The sequence below is a fragment of the Neltuma alba genome, unplaced genomic scaffold (genome assembly GCF_004799145.2).
Source record: "Neltuma alba isolate B1F8T4 unplaced genomic scaffold, ASM479914v2 tig00010294_pilon, whole genome shotgun sequence".
In the NCBI taxonomy this organism is placed as follows: domain Eukaryota; kingdom Viridiplantae; phylum Streptophyta; class Magnoliopsida; order Fabales; family Fabaceae; genus Neltuma; species Neltuma alba.
In genome coordinates this window covers 1,427,568-1,435,719 of record NW_021635212.1, presented here as the reverse complement: position 1 = coordinate 1,435,719, position 8,152 = coordinate 1,427,568, and the positions used below count along the sequence as shown (strand labels likewise).

The 8,152-nt window shown below is 30.4% G+C and overlaps 1 non-coding gene across 1 annotated transcript; it reads right to left on the bottom strand.

Annotated features, from left to right (window-relative positions):
- Positions 1-4,973: 4,973 nt before the first annotated feature.
- On the bottom strand, positions 4,974-5,124 carry LOC114755627 (small nucleolar RNA snoR2/U65). The gene has a single exon (XR_003741329.1). It is a non-coding gene; the product is annotated as a small nucleolar RNA snoR2/U65 (small nucleolar RNA).
- Between the last annotated feature and the right edge of the window lie 3,028 nt (positions 5,125-8,152).

Sequence of the window (8,152 nt, the reverse complement as noted above, 5' to 3'; positions counted from 1 at the left end):
TTGCCATAAGTGTGCGCTTTGGTACCCTAAGTCTCTCAACCAAGGTTGGTTGTCAACCAAAATATATACCATTTTACTATCATTGGCAAGGAAAGGCTAATATCTGAGAGGTAAGACTGCAAATCTCTGAAAAAACATCACAAAAGATGCTTAAAATATTGTCAAACGTAGAGAAATTAAGAAAATAACACCATACAATAACAATATAATCACACTGGATAATGATGCATCCACTATTGTCTTAATCAAACGTCTATTACTTCTGTTAATGGAATCCTTAAAAGTCTATGCAATTATCATTAAACTACAGCTAATTAAAGGAACATCATATGTAGTTAGAGTCCTCTGCCTTTATTTAAAAAGAAGAAAAAAAAAAAAGGACCAATGTGAGTAACAAGTTGAATACTTGACAGAAATTTCATAAAACATACTAAAATAGGACCAAAGTGTACAATGTTACCATTGTTGTATTTTGAGATACCAGAAGTCTCGTCAATTCCAATTTGAAAATCCAAATCACATACCACTTAACTGTGTTTGTACTTGTCCTCTTTGGATTATGCAAGTTCCATGCAGCCCAAAACTTGGCAGCATTTATAGCATCACATAATGATGCCTTTTGACTTGGGAATCAGGAAACAATAAGGAACTTGAACTAAAACCAAATTTATAAGTACGATGCAACATGAATATTGCGCAAATCAAAGTGATTTGTATTTGGGGTAAGTAAGCAAAAGGAGATTTTATTGGATTGCGTAAAAAGCACTTTTTAGTGCTTTGGTGTTTCCCAAAACAAGCCATCCACACAGCGATTTAAAAAAGACAAATCATAATGCATTGCGAAAAAATATGATGTTCCCACAATTGCATAATAGCATGCTTACATTAATATTAGGAACAATTTCGCACATGCAAAAAAAAAAAAACCACTTTGTTTATGGGGAAAAAAAAAGAGATTACCCAATTTGCAAACTGGTAAGAGGAAAAATGCAGAATCGCTTCCCTGAAGAACAACCTCTACAACTTTCTTATTACCCAGATATTTCCCAACCGAACTTCTAATTTCTGCTTCAAATTCCAGAACATAGAAAACCGATCAGCTTCCCAAGGACAAATAGACGATTCTACATAAACATAAAAGCATAATAGATTGCGAAAGAGGACCTGAGAAATGGGAGTTCCATAAAAATCGAAAAATGAAGCTATCGACGAGGAACTTCATAACAGAATACCCAGGTTGCATAAATGATCAAAGGCGGTTAAATATGGCAGCAATTCAATGTCAATTAATGATGTTCGAGGCAGGAGTTCAATTGTTGTTAGATTGACGAATTCTTTTCGTAATTCAAACTCAAATCAAAAAGTTTTTCTTAGTATCAACCGTTATGTTGATTCGAAAGTGTTTGTTTGAATTAAAAGTGCATGGAACGCTTCCCGCCAAAATCGTCATTGTTTTATTCTTAGTTTTTTACGGATAAAGAAAAAGCACATATTTTTGAGAAAACGAAAGAAAGAAAAGAAAAGAAGAAGAAAGGGAGAAAGGTTGTTTCTACGTAATGGAATTATTTCTCTAATAATTTTTTCTATATAAAATTAGATGGAGGTCCCACATTGTTAGGATCTGCTGAGAATTAAATTACGAACAGAGGAAGTTTCTTCATTTAAATTTTACATTTTTTATGTTCATGATATATTTGATTATAATATAAAAAATAAATAGCCTAAAATTTCTATATTAGAGATTATCAAAACCAGATGAGTCCGGTAAGGCAAAAAAATGCAACTCACTTTATTCAAGCAATTCGATGACAGGGAACAATGTTTTTTTTTTTATACGTTTAATTTTAAATTAAATCACCAAATAAGAGAAACCATAAAAAATAAATAAAATAGATATGTAGGAGTATTGATAAATCATCAACTATGAAATATATGAGGGATTCAAATATAAGTGTGAGGCCTTCAAGATGGGGATGACATCCAAAATTTACAGTTTGTTACGGGCAAAATCGCAGCAGGGATCTGCATTTGATTTATTTGAATATTTAGTGGGATAGTTTATGAGTAATGTAAATTTATAATTAAATACTCCTTCGAGCCTTAAATGTAACGCTCATTTTATAGTGTAATTTATACTATAAAATGAGTCTTATATTTAGGACTGGAGGAATATTAAATATTAGAATGATATTTGTAAGTCATGTGCATATTAAATAAGCAACAAAATTATTTTTGTTAGCTTATACAATTGTAAGTCATGTGTATGTTTGTAATTAATTTTATAGTCTAACATTAGGATATAGGCACATGTTCTCTCGAGATTGATTAATATGTGGTATATGCTTTGGTTTAGCGACTTATGTTTATTTTAATCGTACGGCTAAATTAGAAATCAGTAAACAGTGGATGATTGGGACTGTGAGTCACAAATGGTTGTTAATGTCATATATCATTTGCACGTCTTCATGACTTTATCCTTCACGAAATCACTTTATCACATCTTTGTCAAAATCACTTCTTTTTTTTTTTCCTTTTTCCTCTTTTGCAAAATGCAAAGGGGTAATTTTACTCTATTGAGTGGTCTTCTCGATGCATGATATAAGACATTGGTTAGAAGAAAATTGTGGTTCAATATATAAAATACTATCATAATAATTAATGTGAGTTTTTCACTTTTGCTCTATTAAATATAGGAGAGAGATTAGAGATGATAAAAGTGTAATATTAAATGCAATTATATGGGTAATTAAAATTACCACTTTGTAAGATTGTCATTAATAGGAAGATACATATGTCTACGGAAAATGTGTCTTTTATCATTTTTCATAGGTAAAACAGGGAAAAAACTTATCTTAGAACATATTTAATGACTAAATTGTTATTTTTTGGTATGTGAGAAAAACTAACCCACCCCCAAGATTATAGAACAAAGGAAGTACTTTTTTCTGAAATAGTCACTTTCTTTAATAGAAGAGTGATAGGAGTGCCGATGCTTCAGTCGCATACACCAAAGTCTTCATCTAGTATAACCTTGTTCCTTGTGATTAAAAAAGCAGCGTTCATATAAATACAATAATAAAAACAAGTGATTTCGGGATGGCGGGCTTTTGGGTTCGACTCATTTAAACTCAAGCCCATGAAGATGATCAAGTGACATGGTAGTAGGTCATGGATTTCAAATACCAGTAATAACAGGATTAGAAGGGGCGTTTAAATAAAATCAAATTATAGTTTAAAAAATAGCTTTAATAATAAATTTTGAAAAAATAGATGTTATGATTAGATTTTGTGAAAAAAATAATTTTAATAAAGTGAGAATGTTCAGATGATTATTATCAGGATATTTTTTTCATTTGCAAATTATTAAAAATAAAAAATAGATTTTAATTTATATTTTTGTTTGAAATAATAAATGTGTAAATAATAAATTGTGTACAAAAATTATAATTAATTAATATCACTTCTAGTCTTTAATATAAGAACTAATTGGGTATTTAATTTGATTATCAATATAAGACTTCAATCTAACTTATCTCACACATTTGCCCATTTTTAATACCTCAAACCATGATTTTGTACCTTAAAAGGCCAAAAAAAAAAACTTTATGAAAAATCATGATTTTATACTGCAAACCCCGTTTATTGTGTTTGGCAACTTCCCCCCCCCCCTCCAAAACATGATTTTCAATGAAAAAGTGATTTTGCAAAAAATTGGCATGTTCAGATAGTTAGATTCCCAAGCCGTGGTTAAGGGTTGCACTTGCAGAATAACATGGCTCCAGACTCAAATTCTCAGCATCATTGATGTGTCTTTTAAAAGGGGTTTTAGATCATTCTCAGGCTTCTAGGCACTTTATATTTATTTGAACATTTCCTAGGACTTTTTAGTGGTTATTTGTTTTTCATAATAAATTTAATACTTTAACTATTTTTATTGGATATGTGAATTAGTTAAAGACATTTTATATTGAGGACATGATAAATGATAGAGAACGCAATAACCATAGCAAATCAACATGATATCTTGATATTTTACAAGAGCACAAAGATAACATAAAACTTTTCACAGTTACTAATTTTCTCATAAAAAAATTTATTTATACTTTTTCTGGACAATATCTACAGTTTTCCTCATCCTTAAAGCTAAGGTGAAAATGTTCCTTAACTCTTGTCTTAGTCCTCCTCTAAATTAGAGATTGAAAAGCAAGAAAGAAACATTAAAAAAAAAATTCGTAAAAACAGAGACTCTTTAACATTATATATGAACATTGCAGTGTAAGCGCTTTTTACCCAAGATCAGTCCACACCGTATGTGCTGATTTGTTGATTAATGGAGAACTGGCATAATGATTACCTGATTGGAATACATTATACGAACAGACCAATGCAAGAGTTTTCTATCTAAAATCAGTCCAGAGCTAATATATGCGCTCACTTTGTTCATGAATGGAGAGCTGGCATATATGAACAGAGCAATTTAAGAGCCTTTTATCTAAGAACAGTGCTGAGCCATATGCTCATTTGTCGATGTAGAACAGGAATAATGATTGGAATGAGCTCACGAGAGGCAGAGTCTGATTTTGGTGCCTTGGGCTGTTTTAACACATAACTTGACAAAGAAACCGAAAATGAACAATACTGTACTAAGCAATTTAATAATAATGCAAAAATAAGTTTTAAGAAAATTGACAAAGAAGCATAAACAGAGGATTATTATAGTTCTAATTTAGTAATTTCAACTGTTGCCAAAGAAAAAATTAGTGATTTCAGTTCACAATATTTCTCCAAAGTTCATTCGATGGAAATGTGGACTTAGAATTGAAGAGAAGGAAGTCTCAGAAACAACTCTGCGTTTTCCATCAATCAACACTTTCAGATGGCACTTGCAAAATATAAGTGCTATCATCATCGACTTCACTATCTCAGATCCCTAAAATTAATTAAATAATAAACGAATTAACCACGATTTTTAAGAATGTAATCACACAAATCGGCTCTGAATGATCAATAGATGAGAGATCCACGGATTCCTCTCAAAATGCAAAACAGAGAAGTCACTCTTAGTCCGATCATAGCACCGCCGGTCACAGCTCTTCGTAGCTACCGGCGACGTGGCATCAGGCCTTTGGTAAGAATAACAACAAGGCAGAGAAGAGAAAATCAAAACAGAGATGGATCGTTTTTCAATGGCTTTCCCTCTTTTTGTTGTATTCGGCAACGAATAAGGCCTAGAACTCCAACGAAAATGAAGAAGCATCGCACAATTGTTCTGAATCACACGAAAGAAAAAGAAACCATGGAGGCGGCGATAAATGAAGACGGCAAAAGGAAATTAAAATAAGATCCTATTCATATAGGAGCAAGACCCATTTAGATTGAACACCGAACCCGAACTTTTTTAATTTACTATCTTGTCCCTCTGTCCGGTTATGCCCGAAGAAATGAATTGTTTTTCTTTTCTTTTTTCAACGGAAGAAATGAATTGCATTGTACAATCGTTCGCCTTGTTTTAAAAAAAAAACCATAGAGAAAATGACAGAAAAGTGATTGTAATATTTTTAATTATTACTATTTAACAATAAATTCACATAAAATTAAAAAAGCACATATGACAACATGTGACTGAAGAATTTGACAAAATGAATATAAGCAACTTAACTTAAGTTTTTTCCTAAGAAAAATTCTTTTTTAGTCACACATGACTAAATAGGAATTTTGTAATTTAATAGAATGACGATATTACCGTGGTATTGATTTTGTAATATAATAGAATGGTTGTATTGATAATTTTCGTGGGAAGGTATCATATTAAAAATGGAACCAGTACTGGGTCTCTCCATTTTTTTAGATTCCAAATCAGATGTTGATTTTTATCAATCGTCTTGATTAAAGCCACATTTAGCGGTGTTCACGTCTCCCTTTAAAAAAAATAGACGTGCACCCTCTCCCCCCCCCTTTTTATGCAATATATGAATATAATGATAATTTTATAAAACATTGAATGTAAATTATTTATTTTTTAATCCAATAGTGGAGATGTGGTGTTGAGAGGAAAATGAGATAAAAGGAACTATGAGAGAATCCAAATTTGAATTCTGGAATTTGTTGAGGTCCCACCCACATCATCTTTGCCCGCATTACTGTTTAAAGCATGCAGTAACAGAAATTTTCTTTAGGGGAGTTTGACAATCTCATAAGCACTTAAAAAGGTACTTTTATATATATCAAGACAAAATTTCTCTCACATATTTATCTCAAATTTTATAAAATTGTTTTCAAAAAGTTAATCCAATAATAAAACATAATTCAATTCCAATAGAAGTATTTTTCTAGACTTGATCATGCTTTAAAATATTGCCAACTGCCAGAATTTTTGTGGCTCTTTAAGAAACTAGTGTTTTATTTCCTTTCTGTGGCTTTGTGCCAAGTTGGTCTGTGCTAATCGTTTAAATTTTTATCGTAAAGATTGTATACAAGGTATATATTAAATGTTAATCACTACAAAAAAAAGGGAATTAGTGATGGAATTTAGCGATGCAATTTTACTCCGTCGCTAATCTATTATAAATTTTGTCACTAAAATTAGTGATGGAATTTAAGGACGGAAGATTTTCATCGTCAAATTCAAGACAGATTAGGGATGAAATTTTATTCCTTCACTAAATTATCAACAAATTAATTCTGTCACTAAATTAGCAATGGATTAGTTACGGAATAAAATTTTGTCACAATTTGTCATTGCTTCTGTTGTAAAGGATTAGTTATTTAAATTAGTGAAGGAATTTTTTCATGACTAATTTCCATAACTAATTCATCACTAACTCCTATCACAACATTTTGTGACAAAATTAGTGATGAAATTTTTCGTTCACTAGTTTCTATTACTGATTCATTACCAAAAATATAATATAAATATATAATAATTATTTGTTAATATTTATTATTAAAATAAAAATATAATATATCATAATTTTTAAATAATATATTATATAAAATAAAAAAATACAAAGATTATAAAAGAAAACAAAAACAAAAACATATAATATACTTATTATTTCATTGAATATTTGAATAAAAATATAAATTATTAAAAATTGTTTACTAAAATACAAAAATTAAATTCAAATAAATAATAATATATTAAATTATATAATATATATTGAATTGTATATGTAATATTTATTATACATATTTGTATTTTTTATTAGAAATATTATATATATTTTTTGCATAAAAATTTCGTAGGTGTTTTTTTAGCTTAAGTGGCAAAAACTTCAGCACGTGCATAAGATGTCTCAAATTCGAGCCAACACTTATAATGATGTGGACAAGATGATGACATGGGGACTCATAATGATGGATATGTGGCAATGACGTGGATGATAAGATGAAGTGGCTGTGTGGAGAAAGGAGGAGATGAGATGGCAATTGGTGATGACGTGGCGGCTCACAATAATAGACACATGGTGATGATGTAGCGGCATAGGAAAGAGAGAAGGATGTGAGGTGGCGGTCACTGACATGACACATGGCCACAGTCAGCAGTTACCACATGGTGTTTTAAATTTACAAAATAAAAAAAGTTGGCAAAGAATTAGTGACGAAATTTTTCGTCACAAGTTTGTCACTATTTTGTAACAGAATTTGTGTATGATATCCATCACTAGTTAGTGATGAAAAATCTCTGTTACTAATTAACTGAATAATTAGTGATACTAGAATTAGGAATTGACAAAATTCTGTTGCTAATTCTGTTACTGACTAAATTCCATCGCTAATTTTGATTAGCAACGAAAATTCTCTCTCTAATTTGATTTTTTTTTTTTGTAGTGGATAGTTATGTGGGTTTCTTATTTTATTTTCAACAAACTTGTATATTTGAATAAACTCTAAAAAAAACCAATTAAAAAAATGCTGTATATCTTATGTTATGACATTTTAGTTTTTTGTCAAACAATTAGTTCGAGTTTTCATCTGCCAGACTGATCAAGATCTTTCCATCTTCAAATTATATGATAGAGGTTGGGTCATGGAGGGGTCACTTTGGAGTCATCAAGTACTATCTAATAATGAGATTCTAGAAAACTAAATGAGATTTGAGATTCAAGATTTAGTACGTGCTATATAGGCTCCAAGCAATAATTAAACTCCT